Here is a 20,473-nt window from a genome sequence, read left to right as displayed (position 1 = left end):
TCAACAACACTGCCAGGCCTTCTGGGCCAGCCACTGTGGGAAACTTCCACTGTTTTCTGTTGAATTTCTTATATGAGAACTTTTGAAAAGAGCTAGGAAGTCTATTTTACTGGGGGAACCTGAAGACTGATGTGGGATTACTTGGGGCTGCATCAGGCTGAATAAAATGTCTCTGGGACCTGAAGACAGCTCTCTGTTGCCCTGAATTTAGATAAACGTGATGATCGTGGCCAATGGAGTAGTAGACTAGATGTGTGCTCCTAATTCTTAATTCCCTTCTTGTAACAGAATTACACATCCACACCCGTTGCCATGTGGATTTGCACTGCCTCTTAGGAAAGAAAGATTTTCCCTGATCCATCGACTTTGGTCTTAGCCATGTGACTTGCTTTGGGCAATGGAAGGTAGGTAGAAGTAATAGGGTGTCAATTCTCAGCTGGTATCATAAGAAGTATTGTGTATTTCCAGTCACTCCTGTGTGTGTGTGTGTGTGTGTGTGTGTGTGTGTGTGTGTGTGTGTGCTTCTAACATCAGGCATGAGAAGAACATGCCTCAGGTAGCTGTTGGACCCCCAATGAAAGGAAACATGGAGCAAAGCTGAAGCCAGGTGGAAGCTTCGAGCTGATCCCAGCTGACCTATAGCTAATCTTCAGATCCCTCAGTTAGAAATAGAAGCTTATTGTCATAAGTCATCAAGTTGCAGAGTCATTTATAACACAGAATTATTTTAGCAGAATCCCGATTAATACACCTGGGACCCTCCATCTTTCATGTTTAAGTGGTAGGATTTTAATTCGACCTGAAGTGGCCATTAGTCATCCTCTACTTCTGTCCCCTCGTGAGAGCACCAAATCCCTGTCAGTGAGATGACAGACGTCTAAGGCATAGGTGTTAGGTGGCAGCATCAGGGCCTGTCCTCAAATCTCTGCATTCCCATGTCATGATAAAACGCATCCTTAATTTTATTTAGAAAACACTTTGCAATCGAGAAATCATGTGTCATATCCGCATAAACGTCGGCTATACAGTTTATATAGATGATCTATCGACCGGTCAAGCCAGGGGGCATCACAATGATTGTGTACTCATTTCCGAAATTCCTCCTAGGACATTTTCTCATCAGCCCAGACATAATATATATATTTTAAACACGAAGCAGGTGTCTGGTTCCTGAATTCCAGTGCTGGATGGGTGAGACAGGAAGAAAAACATTCTATTAGAGATTGAATGTTGATCTGCCCTATCCCATAGTCACCACTTATACAACCTTCGTTACAAAAATAACCGTTAACTCTCCATTTCTGTTTCAGCGCAGACCTGAAGAGTAAGAAAGACTGTTAGCTTACCATTTCTTGGAAGATCTTCTACAGCAGACAGAGAGAGGCAGACGGAGTACTCGTGATCCTACCTGGAAGTAGCAAGTTGACTCAGGTGATCTTCGCAGTTCTTTATTTGAGAGTCGTTTAGGAAATCTGTGGTTCTGTCAGCTAATTTGATATTTCTTCACTTTCATAAATACGTGGGGGAAATGGTCTAAGAGTGTTTAAATGCCATCTCTCTACCATAAACAGATCCTATAACTTTTCATGGCTTGATGTTTTCCTACAAAGTGTCAAAGATTTAAGGAGGCACGTGCGTGTGCGGCCATGACTCAGCATTTGGGGAGCCTGAAATGGATCCCCGCTCCTGGACTTGTGGGGATGGACAGAGCCCCCTCCCCCCCAAACCCGTGGGGACTTCCGGGGTGAGGGGGCACTCACAGCAATGCTAAGGGCCATAATCCTAGAGCATTCCCTGTACCACTGAAGCCAGATCTCAGGGAACTCCTTAGCCTTGCTGCTCATGGCAGGGCTGAGAAGTTTCCTGATGAGAGATACCTGGGAGACCTGACTCCCATAGAGGCCCAGTCTCTTCCCAGCACACGCCCCCAAGCGGTCTAATGAGGAAGAACTTTCCTTCTCTGCCTCATGACTGCAGTGCAGGGAACCCCTCATCCCAGGAGAATGGGTCTGTTGGGCTTGGGCTTGGGCTTCCCCTTTGAACACAGGCCTGGAGGTCTGGGAAGCATGAGGGCAGGAAGTGCACAAAGAGAGGAAAAAAAGAGATTGAAGGAAAATAGTTCCAAAAGACACTCACTTTTTTTTTTTTTTAGGATTATTTATTTATTCATTCATGAGAGAGAGAGAGAGAGAGAGGCAGAGGGAGAAGCAGGCTCCCCAAGGAGCAGGGAGCCCAATGTGGGACTCGATTTCAGGACCCCAGAATCATGACCTGAGCAGAAGGCAGACCCTTAACCATCTGAGCCACACAGGCGCCCACACTCTCACTTTTTAATTATAAAACTGGCTGAAGCTGACCTTCAGAGGGAGCTCGGTCAGTGAAGAGTCTGAACTATGCTCAGGACACAGATCCCTGGAAGGAGACACAACGTCAGGGACTAAGTCCCTTTTTCTTGGCTCCATGTCTCACAGCTTCTGTCCAGCTGCCTATGAGTGGAGCGATAGAAAAGTACGCCATGATAGTGGTCGAGTATAAATGATGCAGATTGGACTAGCCTTCCCTGCTGCGTCCCTCCAGCGTCCCCCAACCTAGACCTCGGCACCCACATTCCACGCTGATCTTGCGAGTGGTTGGCACCCACCTTCCTTCCACACTATGTGCTTCCTCGTAGGGACCCTGGACAATCCAGACATCTGAGTCTATGGGTATATCAGTCAGCGTTCTAACAAGAAAGAGCTGACACACTCACAAAAGGATAAGTTCAGGAGGATTTATTTACAAAGTTGATACAAGGGAACCGCAAAGGATAGTGCAGTAATCTGTAAGTAGCTGTGGAGTTCTTACTACTTCCGGGCCGGAAGGGTTGAGGGCAGGGGATGGTTGCTGGAATTTGGAAAGGGCGAGTCTTGGAGCTGTCAGAGGGTTGGCCATCTGGAAAAGGTGGTTGGGGGCTGCAGCCAGCCAGAGGCAACACTTCGGGGAGGGAGCCAGGGCCATAAATATCCTGACCTCACTGTCTGTTGCCTCCCACCTTCTGTAGGTGTTCTCTACTAGCCCAACACAGATGGGAGCCAGAGGGCACGGGAACCCTGGTGACGGAGTCCAGACCCACGGGGTGCTGGCAGAGAGCAGGGCGGAGAAGGGTAGAAAAGTGGAGCTGAAGGGAAGTAGGGCAGATTTGTGACCAGTGGCTTCGTTCATGCACCCTGACTGTCTGCAGATCCTTGGAGACACGTGAGTACATCGAATGCCTCCCAACCCGTTACTCAAGAATAACTCATACTTGGCAGTACAACTTTTCATTCTTCAATGATTGATGCTACTCTGTTTTTTTTTAAGATTTTATTTATTTATTTGAGAGTGAGCGAGCGAGACAGAGCACAAGCAGGGGGAGGGGCAGAGAGGGAAGCAAGCTTTCCATGGAGCAGGGAGCCCGATGTGGGGCTCGATCCCAGGACCCTGGGATCATGACCTGAGCTGAAGGCAGACACTTAATAGATCTGAGCCACCCACGCCCCCCCTTGACGCTACTTTAAATCGTGTGGCTAAATCCTCTAGCTCTTCTGAATATATTTGCTTACAAATCTCCCCAGATATTTTACTTTGGGGAGTGGGTGAAGATCATATGGGAAATAAGAGCTCACACTCTTTTTCTGGACAAAGTTGAGTGAGGCAGAAACCTAACTCTGTTCCGTTTTCCTCTTGAGCTACGATCATACCTGTGAATGAGCGCTAGAAATACACCGCAGGTAATAGGCAAACACTGCTGAGGTCACTGTCTACTGTGATGAATCTGTTACCACGAGGGGACTGTCCCTTGTCTCTTTGCTGCTCAGGCTCATTCATGGTTGCTAGATGTTGGCATCAGCGGACAGAATCAAATACCATATTGGAAACTGGAGTTGGAGGTAGATTAAACTAGAGGAAGTAAACGGGTGCAAGTGTCATACTCTCTACATACAGACTGTCCTGAGGTCCGGAAGCCCCCTCTGTAGGTGCGGTGCCCACAGAAGATGGCAGGCATCATCTAGGAAAGGACTGTTGGTACCGTGGGACATTCGGATCGAGAATGTCGACGACAAGTAGGCAATGGACTCATTGCCATTGGTTCTGGAAGCTCGTCTCGAGCACATCTGTCCCCAGCATGGTGCTGTCTAGCGATGGGAGAATGCCAAAGGAGCAGACTCCCTGCTTGCCCTAAGGAGACAAAGGAGAAGTTGGTGGTCAGGAAAACATATTTACAGAATGGATCGAGGGCAGGAATGCATGTGGGAGGCACAGTCATTCCTGCCTCGGAAACGGAAAGTCAGCATGAGTCAGCTAAGCCAAGAAAAAGGTATTGGGATACGGGGCACTGAAGAGCACCAGGTGCGTGGGTAGGGAGCGGTGGCAAGAGGATGGGTGTGTTGTGTCAAAAATAGGAACCCATATCCCGGCGTTCTGGGATCGAGCCCCACATCGGGCTCCTCCTCTGGGAGCCTGCTTCTTCCTCTCCCACTCCCCCTGCTTGTGTTCCCTCTCTCGCTGGCTGTCTCTCTCTCTGTCAAATAAATAAAATCTTAAAAAAAAAAAAAAAAAGGAACCCATAGACAGTCCTGAGAGCTGCCCTCTTTCTCATTCTTCTTCACTATTTCCTTTCATTTTTTTCAAAGGGGCTGCGCTAGCCCCGCCCTCATACGAAAGGAAGTGGAGTATAACGGGAAGATTAAGGGCTTGTTTGTTTTTTGGTTTTTTTTTTAAGGAAAAAAAAAAAAAAGGTTCCGGATGGCCATATTCTTTCCTTCATGCAAGCCAAGGGAACATTTCTCAACACTTACCCCATGCCAACCACAAGTCCTAAATCTGATTTTCCTCTGAATCCAATTTTTAAAGAAGAGCATACCCAAATGTTCCGCAGAGGGTACCACCGAGGAGCCTGCCTGAGCGTGGCCGGTTCGCAGACCTTCTGCTTCTTATGATACCTCCTGAGTGAGCCTCGAAGCAAGTCTGAAAGCAGGTGTTTTTTTGTTTTTTTTTTAATTGGAAAAAAAGATGCAAATAATCATACTGTATAATTCGGTACCTAGAAATGGATGGCTAATGTTATCTTTTAATAGATAGAATCTTTTAAAGAAAAATGAATATTTAAGGAAAAAAAAATCCCTGTCTTTTGTATATGACTTTGATATAGTCAGTTCTTTCCTTTAGCCTGAGTCACTTGATGCAAGGGTCTGACACTCTGGGATATGAAACGGTCTTTGGCAAATAAACAATCCGGGGCAGTGTAACTGGACCCAGAACATCTTTACTGGCAACGAGGGAGGAAAAGTCCTCCGGTTTATGGAGGGTTGTGACACACAGCGCGGAAGGGGAGACAGAATGGTGGGTACGGAGGCCATCTGTGTCACTAGGGTCCGCTCTCGGTTGTGAATGGAGATTTTTAGACGAAAGGGGGACAAAAATGCAGACTAGGTCACTCTGCGGACCACCACCTTGTGTATTCCCAACTATTTTCCCTAGATATTTGATGGCTCTTACTGATGGAGGCTTTCTCGAATTATGGGGACAGGGTTTCTAAAGTTAAGACAACAAGTGAGTGCCTTGGGCTGATTCAGAGCTGGCGTGAGGACAAGGTTAGAAGTAGGTATGTGTTTATAAACATCTAATCAGATAGAAAGCAGATAGCGTGTTTCCTTCGTTCAGAAGAGCGCATTCCTAGGAGGAACTAGGGCACCGCAGCCCATAGGTACCTCGGAGGAACAGCTGTCCCCAGCAAGACTGAGCCGGGCAGAAATGCTCTGGGTGGCAGGTCGGTGCCCGGCCCGTGTAGCCACCTGAAGCTTGAACCCCACGCTGTAGTCATTCCAAGCCCTACCTTGGCTGGTTCCTCACCCTTGTGCGGGCAGTAGGCTGGCTGAGAGCCGCAAGAGCGAGATTTCAAACATGGAACTTCTTCTAGAACTTTAGCTTTCAAAAGGTAGGTCCTGCCCTCTGTGATTCTAGGAAAACCAGTCCCCAGTCATTGTGTGATAGGAGTCAGCCAAAGCAGCCCCCGGAGAAGCTAGGGAGGGGGAGGATGCACACATTTGCACTAAAAATCATGAAATCATGTCATGATCATATTCAGCTAGTTGATAGGCTGTTCCAGCATTTCCATTCCTCTCATATGTTGTTTTGAAATGGAGAGTCCAGAAGTTTCGCAGCCTGCTCGTGTGGGCCGCTTTGAGGCCTTTCTCTCACAGACCCGAAGCTCTTGGCAAGAGGGTCTTTGGAAAACCTGCCTCTGAGGCTCGTCAAGGCAGACGCTTCAGGTCCTACTCGTGGCAGGTTCTAGAGCGCTAGCCCTCGGGCTCCGGTGTCTCGCCGCGACGCGTTATTGTTCGGGCCTTCCGAAAAGGAAAGGAAGCACACGGTTTATCAGAAGGTGGCCTTCTGCCACATCTCCTGAAGCCGGGCCACAGGCTGCACAGAACCAGCCTCCACCCACTCGTTCCTTCGGGAATTTTGGAATTATTTGTAACTAAGTAATGTGCTTTTCTTGGATAGGGACCCACTAATTGCTTATTTTCCTTGGTGCTCTGCAAATCTGACTAATGTTGACTCAGGTAGGTATTATAAACTTATTTATGCCGCGGGTGATAATTACTTGCAAATACGCTTAGAGTTAGGCTGAAGCTTTAACAAGTTTATACAATTCAGTTATCTAGCCCCGGGTAACGATTTCTCCCTCTCCTTGAAAAAAAAAAAAAAGTTAACAATTGTTCTTAGTTTATTGTTGATGAAAACGGTTTTCTGAAGTTTCCTTCTCCTGTTCATTACACGGGGTCATCAATGTGAAAAGCAGAGGTCATTTATATTTCTTTTCGAAATACAAATCCATGATGGCTTGACTCTCTCCTGTGCAATAATTTAAATATAGAATATACGGAATGGTACCAGGTTTTGCCAGTGAGGTATTAAGGATAATATTCATGATCTCACCAAGCTCCATACCACTTGCCACTTGCTTTAGATACTTTCAGTGAAATTTAAAAATCCAGTAATTCTTAAGAAATCTATCATTTCTAGAAGTAGAAAATGGTCCGCACGTTGGAGCTGAATTTAGTAGTCATTAATGGCCAGAACATCCCTGCTATGATTGAATATGCCACACATTACTTTTAGAAAAGATACATACTTTAGTACTAACTAATTGACTTTTCTCTGGGTAAGAGCAAATTATTTTTCCCCACCCAAGATTTTGGCTTCTATCTCAAAATATTTTAGAACTGAGCTTTACTAGCAGTCACAGTTTCCACAGGAAACTACCTCTCTGGTAAAAATAACTTACAACCCACATTTTTTGTACAGCATTACCCATCAATATTGATTTTCATTTAACTTCCCCCCCCCCACCAACAGAGAAGTTGAAATAGTATTTCCTAGGGAAAATTACTTGGGGATGTGTGTGAACATTCATACCAGTGGTATTTTTAAGTTTTGTGCAACCTAAATTCACATGCGTGGACAGAAACCTTAAGGTATGTAAGGTTGATGTTGTGCCAGATTCCCTCAGCGTAAAACAAAAAGAAAAATGTAACGGGAATATGAAGTATGTGTGGGGGGGGTGTGGGGGGGTCATTTATAGGGAAACAATTTTAGCGAGGAGGAAGGAACCCCCACAGTTGTTGCCTGTCTCCTGGCCATAGCAAACCATGTATTTCCCCAAGGTGGCCAAAATGGTATCTTCCATCTCACGTGCTCTTCGAGAATGCAGCTTTGACACTCCCCCCATCATGAGTGGGGATTATGTCCCCGGCTCATGAAGCCGGATGTGCTGTTGGAAGTATTTCAACCAATCCGACATGGCAGAAGTGGCATTACGAGGCTTTTGAGGTTAGGTCCTAAAAGGCAACTCAACTGCTACCTTGCTCACTGCAACACTAAGACCCTCCATCTTGAGCTTCCACAGCAGCTGACTGATGACCCGGAAGTCTCCATGCTTTAAGGAAGCCGAGATTAGCCCACGTGGAGGGACCATGTGGAGAGGCCCTAAGACTTCCATAAAGAGAGAGAGATGCCCAGCCGGGTCCTGGCTGCCCCAGCCTCCCATTGTTCCCGCTCAAGTCATTGTCTGACCATAACTGTGCCGGAAATCTCACACCAGAACTGCTTAGAAGAGCCTTTCCCCAATTCCCGACATGCAAAAACTAGGAAAGATAATAAAACGATTGTTGTTTTAAGCCAGAGGTTCGGGGGCTGGGGGTTGTTTTGCTGCAGTAGTGACCGGCACATTGGCACACTGGCTCAGGATAAGGCACCTGAGTGGGTGGGGGTGTAGAGGGGCGGGAGAGGCGGGAGGGAGGTTCCTATCTTTCTCTGCCCTATTTCCACCATATTTCTTCAGGGCTCTTCTACCTCCACATCTGGTTACCAGAGAGTCTGCTCCTTTATTCCTCCCCTCTGGCTTCCTTCATGAGAAAGGCCCTGCCTTCCACTGGCTCCATAATCCTCCACGAGAACCATCTGAAGAAGCACACTTTATCAAGCAACTGAGGCGACTTCACACGACTTGCTTCAGAAAGGAGCAGTCCCTGCCCTCTAGGGACTCATAATTCCTTGTAAGAAAAGTCGAGGCATCCTTCAATAGTTGCCTTGAAGTGCTAGTTGGAGGTATGTACCGAGAACCGTGGAAACACAGAAGAGTCAGGCCCAAGATGGCTGACTACATTCCATCCTAGCCTACTCAGGTCGCCACCATCCTCCCTCCATCTCCTACTCCTCCTCTTCAAGCCACTAATTAAATTGCTTGTTCCCAAATATAGAGAGGTTCTTTCAATTCTCCAGTTGATTTAAAAAATCTGAAATGGAGTTTATATATAATTCCCAGACAACCTGGGGAGCAAAGGGTGATCAAAATATTATTTAGTGCAACAAACAGGCATTCCTCAGCTGTGATCAACTCATTTCTGAAATCTTTTTTTTTTCTCCTCCCTCCCTGTAGGCAGGCCTATTTCCTTGCACAGGCAATAGGAGATGGCTGTTGAGCTGAATTAGAGGGCGTAACTAGTACATTTACAGAATTATAGAATCCCTTAACCATAACAGACAAGTATAGGATCATGAGAATAAGGCTAGAACTCTCCTAACTTGGCTTATATGAGAAGGAAAGACAGCATACGTGATGGGGAGGCTAGACAGAGATTGACGACAGTAAGGAAAACGGGAGAAAATGTATTTCAAAAATTAAAATTAAAATATATTCCAAATTTTCCAAAGTCCAAATCAGGCCTTTTCAAACTAAACTTTGTTTGCACTGGGTAAAGTGCAACTTCCTGTTTTGAAGGAAAAGTTTTAGAAGGTTCATAAGGCCTCCTGGGGACTCACTCATCTCCTACCAACACAACATTTGAACAATTTTAAATGTAAATTAGGGAAAATATGGATTGGATTTCATTTGAAGCCCAACTTAAATAAGAGAAAGAAAAAACCAGATTTGAAAATTATTGCCACCATTTGAGAGCTCCAGATCCAGCTCAGTTCCCATAATCCTCCATCAGCAGGAGGCCGGGCAGGGTCCAGGAGCCTTCATTCCCCTGCATTCAGGACAAGGGCTATCAGTTTGGCTTCTTAGCCTCACTGTAAACAAACACCCAGTTATGGTTCATCTCCCTTACTCGTTGGGGAGACAGACGCTCTGAATTTGTGCAAGATTTCGACAACAGAATACAGGTTGGCCCCGCTCTCCAAAAACAGAGCATTCCTATGAAAGCTTTTGCAAGCAGAAAAGGTGTAAAGCAAAGAAGCAATGACCATTCATTTACAGGGAAAATGGGGGAGCATTCCTGGACCCTAAAAATCACCTCTTTTAGGCCTTTCCGATAGGTGTGCTAACATGCACAAAATAAATGGAGAGAACGCGCAAATGCTCATAGACACCGTGCGAAGCGCTGGTGGCTGGATGCTGAGATGCTGACTGCAGTAGTGACTGGGGAAGGAGCTTGGAGGGGCCACTCTCCCTTCTCAGGACACGCTTCCTCTATGACAGTTGCTTGCAAGATGAACGCTGAATGCTATTTTTGCCTTTCACGTGTTATCCTAGAAGCAACAATTCTCTTTGGATTTCTTTTCATTAGCGAAAACAAGTGCTAATGTAGGTGTTTTGTAATAGCCACGTGATGTACCTCGAACTTTCGAAAATTGGGAATACCAACAACGGCTTAGATACAATGGGTTTATGGTGAATGCGCCAAAGTGTCTTAAAATAATTACTTCGCTTACACAAGATGAAAATGCTTCCACTTCTTCTTGTTTACGCTGTAGTATTTTCCTTAACACGTTCTTTCTTCGGAGCAAATGCAGAGGGAAACGTCAGCCTGAGCTAGATTAAATCATCATGAATTAATGGACTCCAGGTCAATAAAACCTTACTGCATGTGATGCAGGAATTTTGTACGTTTGAATTTAATTATCTGATGTGGGAGCCCTTTGCTAGTGCTGAATTCCAATTAAATAATTTTTTCATCGATTCTTATTTACACTCTCTCAGATGTTCTGTATTAAAATGCAACTGAGGGTCAGTTATTCACAAGATCAGCTTTGAACTAAGCAAGGGCAATGTTGGAATCCCTCTTCTAATGAAAAATAGACTTCTGTGCACGTAGAGAGATCACACCAATTCTCATTCTCGTTAAATACTTACTGTACAGAATTACAGGAAATTATAAGGAGGAAAAGCTTCTTAATTCATTCTTACTTCCCTTCCTGGTATAGAAAGCTTAGATCTGTACATCTCCAATCAGTGTAATGTTCTGGAAGAGAGATCTCACATCCATCTTTATCCAGTTCAATAGTTTTATATCAGAATTTTTTCATGTGTGTAATCCATAAACACAAGCCTGTATAACAAATGGCTGCCACTCTCTTTGTGCAAAAACGCTCCTATATAATAAAGATGCTTTAAGAAGATCTCAGCGATTGGGGCTCATGTAAATCGGAAAACATGGAGAGGCAGCAGGAAGGAGTGAAAGGAGCATGGGAATATGCAGTCAAAAAGCCTAGGATTGAATTGCGCCTCTGCAATGGACCTTCTTATTGACCTTCTCTGTCTTTGGACTTCTTTATCTCTAAAAGCAGAAATCAGAACATTAGCACCATAAGGGGGTTCTTGTGAAGTCTGGAAAAAAAATTTAAGCAAAAACTCCAACACATTGCGAACATGCTATTACAAACAGTAATTATTTATAGCACTAAGTTTTGTTACACGTGTTGGACTGTGTCAATGAAGATGATGCTTCCACTATTATTTATTTATTTATTTATTTATTTATTTATTTATTTATTTATTTATTTTAGAGAGAGAGAGAGCATGAGTGAGAGGGGCAGAAAGAGAGGGAGAGAGAATCTCAAGCAGACTCGGCACTGAGCATGGAGCCCAACATGGGGCTTGATCTCATGACCCTGAGGTCATGATCTGAGCAGAAGCCAAGAATTGGATGTTTAACCGACGGCACCACCCAGACGCCCCAATGCTTCTGCTATTTTTGACTGATTTTTTTTTTTTTTGGACTGTCCCTAGCTATCCTCAGATAGGTCCTCTTGGCTTGGTTTTCAATGGCTCGCATTTGATCACAAAACAAAGTAAATCTCATACATCGTCCGGGGGACATCCAATGTCATCTACTTACTGGGACCTCGATCCACACCTAACGGTTTGCCAGGGAAGCCATAACGAAGTCGCACAGGCCGAGTGGTTTAAACAACAGAAATTTATGGCCTCGCAGTTCTAGAGCCTGGAAGTCCGAGATCAAGATGGTGGCCGGGTTAGTTCCCTCTGAAGTCTCTCTCCTTGGCTGGCAGACAGCCGCCTTCTCTTTGTGTCCTCACGTTGTCTTCCGTCTGTACGCATCTGTGTCCCAATCTCCTCTCCTGTTGGATTAGGGCCCAAACGGATGATCCTGTTGTAACTTGATTACCTCTTCCAAGACCCCTTGTTGCTAAATACTGTCACATTCTGAGGTATGGGAGGTCAGGATTTCAGCATATGAACTGGGGGGGACACAATTCAACCATATAAAAATCCCCAACTTGTGGTTTATCTTAATGGGATGGGGATGACAATTGCCTTACGTGACTCCTTTTAATACTTAAATAAAGGTAGTCTCTTGAGCATGTTCGGGACGTGGTTTTGACCACCAGAGGGCTCCTGTATTTATGCAATGAAACAATTAGAATGACATGTTCAGAATTAAATACAAAGTTTATTATGAAAGTTAAATATTTGATGTCTGTGTATCCTTAGTGAATCAGTCCATAGGCATCTATTAGTTAACCTGATGATAATGACAATGATGATGATTCATTTATTGAGAGGCGATGATGTGCCACTCACAGTATCAGGTCCTTTACATAGACGATCCATCTTAATATTCTCAACTCCCTTGTTACTTACATTCAGTGTTTTTATTACTTCAAAATTACAGATGAAGAATCTAAGACGTGGTTAAATAATGACACACGGCCAGGAAGAGGCTACATAGAAACATGGACCTCCAACATCATCATGAGCACCAGTTGCGTCTTATAGCCCTTGGAAGACAATTTCTAATGAGCTTTGAGAGGTTTGTGACTTCCTAAAACACTATGCAACATATGGAGGTGTGTGTCTAAGTGCAGAAATGAACGATCCAGATTCGCCGTCCTGTTAAGAAGTTCAGCTTTGTTCTGTAGTCTAAGAAGTACTGATGATACATATGACAAAGAGTCAAGGTGGCTCTGATGTATTCTCCATGGTTTGTGTCTTCGTTGCTTGATTTGCAATCTCCATAGTCTGTCCTCTGAACGTTTCTCTACTCGATGTCTGACTTCTATTATCCCCTTTCATTGTGTCAATTGTTTTGTCCTGAGTCTACCTGGCTGAATTTTCTCTCCCCAGTCAGGACTCTTGGTTGCAAGTGATAGAAACACAACTCACATTGGCTTATGACCCAGGAAGGCTGGAGGGACACCTAGAACCAGGGACTTGAACTCCATCAGGCCTCTGGTTCATTTCCTCTGCATGTGTTCACTTCACTGACTTGTGTTACAGAGGGAGTCTTTCCATCTGGTAGTAGCCTGGCCAAAGCTGTTTTAGGTTTATGTCCTCACAGTCTTGGGCCAGAGAAAGAAAGAGAGCTCTTCCCTCTCAGCTCTAGTTAGAAAAATCCAAGGAAAGGACTGATTAGCCTGGCTGGAAGAATGTATCTACTTCTTGAGGAATCACTGTGTCCAGAGGAAAGTGGTACTATGTTTTTTTTTTTAATTTCTAATTATTTTAAAGATTTTATTTATTTATTTGAGAGCAAGAGAGTGAGCAAGAGAGAGAGAGAGAGCACAAGCCGGGGGAGAGGCAGAGGGAGAGGGAGAAGCAGACTCCCCACTGAGCAGAGAGCCCGACGTGGGGCTCGATCCCAGCACCCTGGGATCAAGACCTGAGCCGAAGGCAGATGCTTAACCCACTGAGGCAGCCAAGCGCCCCTGGCAAGTGGTACTATGGGTGTCCAGGCTTCATTTATGGGCTCTTGTCTCTGACTAGGTGGATGGGATATCATGGAAGGTGGCCCGAAAAGAATCACATGAATGGGGTCAGGAGGAGCAGTCCCCCTTCAAGGGAGAGTCATGCTATTAGTGGAAAAAAGTGGAGGGATGTGCCAACAAACGCATCTGAGATCCACCATGACAATGATTTTAACCAACAGGGGCAATCCTTTATCCTTCCCAACTCAGAACACAGAGTGCCACAGAGCTGGGTGACCCACAAGAACCTGGACCTAGAATTAAGTCCAACCTGACCTTGGCTTCTGATTTTGCAGAACCGCTGATTGTCATGCCTGACAAAATTGAGCACTATTCCTGAATTTCAGCATTTTGTCTATTTTAGTACCCCGAAGTGCAGTCATTTATTATATAGAACATTCTTGTCTATGATCTCTATAAACATGCAAACATGCACTATTGAATTGACACAAATGATTGGTCTGGATGGACTTATTTTTTTGTTGAACACATTTCTTTAGTCCCTGAGGGTCATAGTGGCACACGTGCCCATCTCTCCAAAGGAAGTGGCTGTTGGGACTTTGCAATGAGATGTTGAACATAAGCACTACCTCGGGGAAAAGGTAGAGGGAAGAGGGAAGGCCTTGTGTGAGGAGCTCTGCTTGCCCTTGGCTTCCATATCTGCCTTATTTCCTTCTCCCTATTTCTGGTCTGGGGATCTCCTCCTACGAAGACTTCCTGGACCCTCTGGGCTTATGTTTGGTCCTCTCCACTACACTTCTGGGGGTAATGGTTGGAGAGGAGCTGCTGGATCTTTCAGTTTTAGCTTTGTTTCTTGCCCCATGCTTTGCCATTTGCTTTTGGCCAAACCAGTCTTCACTCTAGTTTCTACGACTGTAAAATCAGGTGAATAATAAGATAGCTTTTGTGGGGCACCTGGGTGGCTCAGTTGGTTAAGCACCTGCCTTCGGCTCAGGTCATGATCCAAGGGTCCTGGGATCAAGCCCCATGTCAGGCTCCCTGCTCAGCAGGAGTCTGTTTCTCCCTCTCCTTCTGCCCCTCTCTCCCTACTTATGCTTCTCTTGCTCTGTCTCAAATAAATAAATAAAATCTTAAAAAAGAAATAAGGCAGCTTTTCTCCAAGATTCACTGTAAGTATGCATGAAACAATAGGTGCGATTCCATGTGGGGTTAAGCTATATGTGTAAAGGGTTCAACAAATGCTAACAGGACGTACATGGAGTGGTAGAATAATATATAAGAATAACCACTTATTGAAAAATTACTAGATGTCAGCATTGTACTAATCACTCTATATGCACTATTTCAGTTGAGCCTGATAGGGACTGTAAATAATAGACATTGTTATTTCCATTTCTCACATGAGGTAACTGAATGCCCATTGTCACCCAACTAGTAAGTTGCACAGCAGGATTTGAACTCAGACCTCACTGACTCCAAAGCCTTAGTACATAGCCAACTGTCAAGACTTCTAAATACAGGAACAGGATAGCCCTGTTATAGAGCTCTTCGCTGCATTTAGTTATACTTGGGATCTATTTGGCTGGGCTTTCTCCTCTGTGAATTTTGAGATATTTGGAAGATCTTTCTCCCTCTAACCCAGGGAGCATATTATATGGCTCTTTTCCTCCTCTCTCTCAGTGGCATTAAAACCAGAGTCTATTGTGGTCTTATTTTGTATCCCATCTTTTCTGACGGAAGTCTCCCAAACACATTCTTGAATGTGTGAGGAAAATAGGTCCAGACAGACTACAAACCAGCTTGGTTTGAAAAAAAAAAAATTCTGAACATTATCTGGAATTAGAATTTGGACACCAAAACACGATATGCCCTATTCAGCATGATGAATGATTTTCTATGGGAAGTGACTGAGTGCCCCTGCCCTGTTATGCTTTCCCCTGCCCCATCTTTTGGTGGCCAGAAGTTAAGTCCGTCCTTGTTCCCAAGGTTCTGAGCTGGGGATCACCCAGCTTTCCTTGTCCCATCCCTGGATCGCCAGAGGAACACTGTTAGAAATGCTTCACATTTTTTATTTCTCCTTAAGGCTACTGATGCTGCATTTTCAATGGCGGCTTTCATCAGTTATGAGAGGAGGGTAAGTGAACAGTTGAGGGAATCTACACTGTGATCTGAACAGCGGTTATGTATTTCATTAAGGAGATGGTCTTTGCCTAAGTCAAAAGCTTTGACTCATCTCATCTTCATGGTGTTTAAGTTTTGGCTTCCAAAGACTTCAGACAAAACACACACGCAGGGTGGCATATCACAGAGCAAAATGAATTCCAGGTCGTATATGCCAGAGGTCTGAGGGGGAAAAAAATCAAAAGAAAACAAGCATGTTGGGCCAAATAATAAGAAATAAACATAAATGAAGTCAAGTCACAAACCAAGCCAGAAAAGAAACAGAAACCCCAAAAGAAAACACACTTAAGGAAATCAACAAAATGCGTAGCCAAAGGAACATCAGTAAGGTTGTTCCCAGATGGCCATCTCTCCTGGGCAGTCTCCCCTTGGGAATGGAAACTCTTTAGCGAGCAACCAGACTCCGTGCCTTGGGCCCGGAGCAGCGCCCTGTGGAAGAGCCTGGGCCTTGTTAACCTTCAGCTGCTTTTCGTGAGCAAAGGGGGAAGGATTCTTTCCTCACAGGTCAGCCCTTCCTGGGGAGGCCTCATTGCTGAGGCTCCAAAATGTAGGGTTGGGGAAATGGGGTAGGAAGTGGAAGAATAAGGGGCCCCCCACTTCCCAGAGAAAACAAGATGCTTGAGAAGATAAAACAGTGGTTGGTGAAGACCATGAACATTGAAGTTCTAGAGTACTGAGTCTGAGTCCTGGCTCCCTTCATTCTGTGACCTGGGGTGCTCATCTCATCTCTCTGAATCCCAAATTCCTCATTGGTGAAAGGGGAATGAAGACAGCATGTATCTAACAAGGTTACAGCGGAAATAAATGAGATAATGTAGGTAACCACTTAGAATGAATGGTGTCTTTTGTGAAGTTAGTTAAAGTGTCTGTTATGGTGGTGATTATGTTGGGGAGCAGGAAAGGGACAAGGGGCTAACCAGAGGATAGCAGAAATCCTATAAGACCATAAAGGAATATGGCTTGTCCAGGAATCTCCGTCCTTGCAAACAATTAATCTTGAAGTATTCTTGAAGTTTCTTTCTTTTTTTTTTATTATATTATGTTAGTCACCATACAGTACATCCCTGTTCTTGAAGTTTCTTATGAGTTGTAAGTCTCTCTGATGAGTGAGTCCTCCGGGACCTTCCAAAGAACCAATCTGCCCTCCCTGGATGTCCTCAGAATTGTCTGGAAAAAATTCCCCACATAAATATGTAGATCAGGTGCTGTGTGGGTTTCTCTGTGACTGAACCCAAAGGTCCTGGCATTTCTGGAATTTCCTGGGTACCAGGAGTTGGGTCCAGGAGAGCAGCCACCCAACATGACTAGCTGCAAAACAGAAACATCCACCGAACAAAGAATGGAAAATCACCACCACTCCTGTGGGATTTCCCTGAGCTTATCTGAACCTTAACGGTCTCTAATGGCTGAATCAACATGCAGTACAGGGATATGGGAAAAATAAAGATAAGGTAAAGAAAATAAATATTCACTCTGCTTTAATCTTAGCCAATTCCCGAAGGGTTTATTCACTTATCCATTTGTCTCAATTGTCCAGCAACAGAGGAGACACGGTTCCCTCAAACTGGGTGACTCTACCATTGGTAGAGTACCAGCGGGTTTTTCCATCACATTTTAGTTTTTCTTCCTTATAGAGGAATATGGCTGCTATCTTAGTCAAGTTTAGATTGTTCTTTGTCAAGTAAGACTATCCCAGTGGGGTGTATAGGCAGTTTGGAGCCCAGAATTTAAAGCCCCACGTTGCATATTCACTTTTTGTCCTACAGATTGTTGGACGATTAAAAAATTATCTCGTGCTGCACACAGCACGAGTCACGTGGACATTTCTCTTCCAACTGTAGCATTCTTGGCAACCCTTCAAGGTAAAATTGTCAGGTAAGTGAATTTTTTCCTTGACGTTCCTATGCCTTCTTTTTGGTGTCCTTTATTCCCCATCCAATGCTTTCTTCCTCCTCAGGGGACCAAACAGTCCTCCCTACACTTGCACACCTCAGCTCAGCAAGATCCTTTCTCTCCCCAACTTCTGTCTACACTCAACAAAAATGTGTGGGTCCCGAGTCCCTCAATGCCAGGAAGTGTCTTCTTTGCCAAGGTGACCACTCACTAACCCAATCAGTGAATTTCTGCTAGTAGGTTCATGTCCGTAATGAATCTGTACATAATCATTCTTGAAGAGTCTATTTCCATTTGAACAGGAACTTTCTGAGGTCTTGATGTCTTAAGTTAACCCAAAGGAGGGAGTAGATATTTGTCTATTTGCACCGTGTCCATTTGGGGGCACTGACTGTTGCCTGCCCGATGCTGACTGTCTGCAATCATCAAACTTCTCCATCATGTGTCTTGGAAAAAGTATCTGTTACATCCCTGGAGTGGGACAGTATCCTTGGAATACATCAGTGATAGCCTGGCTGTGCTACAGAAAATAGTCCAGAAGCTCTTGTCTTTTCAGGCTTGAACTATTTTATTTATACTGTCAGATACTTGTGAGGTTGCTGCTGTAAGGGTGGCCTTGAGGCTATTAATAGCTTCACCACTAGAATTGAGAAACTCAGCTCTACCTCTGTCACCAGCTAGCTTTATTTATGGTCCCGGGAGAGTCCCTTCACCTCTCCGAGCCTTGGTTTCTTCCTTTTACAATTAGGAGAGCTGGACTAGATAATCTCTAAGGTCCTCACAAGCTCGAAAGTTCTATAATTCTAAAATCCGTCGGTGAAACCGGTTGTGGTGCTAAGTGTTGAGTGCTGATGTATTTTCAGTGAGGTTACTTCAGGGCGTCGCAGTAATATCTCACTGGGGACATTGTTTTTTTGTCTGAAGATTGATATCTCGCCACAGAGAGTTCTTTTGCATTGTTCCAAGGGCTGCGTTAGAAACCATAAACAGTGCCTTAATAGTTTTATCTTTCCAAGAACAATTGGATGGTCAGTGAGTATTTCTTCTACATATCTTCAGTGTACTTATTTTAGCTTCACTTGATTCCAATCCAAGGTTTTTCGGTTAGAATATTTGTCTTGATGCTTATTTTAGCCAGCGATTCTCTCTGTGCAGTTCGAAAGGCCACGCCGTTGAACAACTGCGTGGGGTACCCTTACACTTTTGCAAACTGAATATGTCCTTGTGACCTCTCCTGCCCCTCAAACTCCCAAGGTAGTCTCCCGACAATTCCAAACATCATGTTATCTCCCAACATGGATCGTGCATTTACGAGCATGGTAAAAAAAAAAAAAAAAAATCATCATTTTCTCAACAATTCCACTTCTGGGTATGTGTCCGAAACTCGGAAGCGGGGTCTTGAAGAGATCTTGTGGACCCGTGTTCATGGCAGCTTTATTCACAGTAGCCGATCTGAATGTTCGCCTGTGGATGAACGGATAAACAAATGAGCAAATGAAGAGAATGGAATATTATTCAGCCTTGAAAAAGGAAGAAAATTCTGACACGTGCTTCCGCATGAACAAACCTTGAGGACATTACACTCAGAGAAGTAAACCAGTCACAATAAGACAAATGCTGTGTAATTCCACCTATTTATATAAGGTATCTCGAGTAATCAGACTCCTAGACATAGAAGGTCAAATGGGGGTTGACAAGGGCTCAGGGGAGGAGGAAATGAGTTGCTTAATGGGTACAGAGTTTCAGTTTTACAAAATGAGAACGTTCTGGAGGTTGTTTGCATGACAATGCGACTATAGTTCACACTACTGCACACTTAAAAATTGTGAAGATGGTAAATTTTATGTGTTGCGCATTTTACGACAATGAAGAAGAAAATACAATTCTAGAAAAACCACAATTGTCCATCACTACTTCACGTTCAGCAGTTCTGGCACGAGGGCTCACTGATTTGCTGTTGAGGTAAGCGGCTGGGAGCTGTGTCTGGTTACCTTGTTTTCTGTAGCCTGTTTACAATAATCCTTCTGGGTAATACGTTCTGAATGTCAAGTTGAGCTCCTAAGCTCGGTGTTAGGTCTCAGCTGTACAGATCTTGCTTTTTCCCGTTTATCTCAAGGGATTGCAATTCTGGGGATAAGGCATATCCCAGGAGTGCTGGATACTTGCTTACAATTTTAGGCATCATCCTATAAGCTGAGCAAGTAGTTCTACTGGAAACGTGGATATGGCAATCACCCAAACATCCCCTCGAAGACTCAAAGGGTGGCAGAGTGTCCCTCTGTCATTTACTTTTCTCACACACACCTGTTGCTTAATAAATGATGAAGCACAAAAAAAAATTTCCCCCGGGGCTTGCTTCCACGGTGTAGGATCTGTGTAGTTACACAGACGCTCGTACTCACAAAGGTCCGGCACTTTGGTTCAATGCCCTGCGGTCACTTTCTTGACCTTCTTAATTTCACCTTTGAACTTGGGTTTGGTCAGTGAAATCTGATGTAACAGTGGAGCGTGAGCATGAGCGAAGACGATGTTAGCGAGATGAGCGTCTGCTGTTCCTCGCCCCTCCGTGAACACATGGCAATGGAGATGGCCATGAGCTCCATATTCCAGTAGGCCCATGATATGAACGCAGAGAGATGCCAAGCGAGTTCCATCTACACCTGAGTAAGTGGGGTATCGGACAGCTTTGTGAGGCGATGCTTTCCATTTGAACCAGAATCGGCTCCCATTGCCGAATGAAAGCAGCGATATTCTAAGAAACATGAAGGAACAAGGAGTCTTACCACGTTCTTTCTTGTGCTATTTGCCTATATTAGCCAACCACTCATGCAGAAAACAATGAGATGGAAGGAAAGAGCAGAACAGGGCAACCCGTAGTTCATTTCCTCCCAGTCCTTCCTTATTCGCCAGGAAGCCAAAGAGTGAG

The sequence above is a fragment of the Ursus arctos genome, chromosome X (assembly GCF_023065955.2).
Source record: "Ursus arctos isolate Adak ecotype North America chromosome X, UrsArc2.0, whole genome shotgun sequence".
Taxonomy (NCBI): domain Eukaryota; kingdom Metazoa; phylum Chordata; class Mammalia; order Carnivora; family Ursidae; genus Ursus; species Ursus arctos.
Note: the sequence above shows the minus strand (reverse complement) of the source record.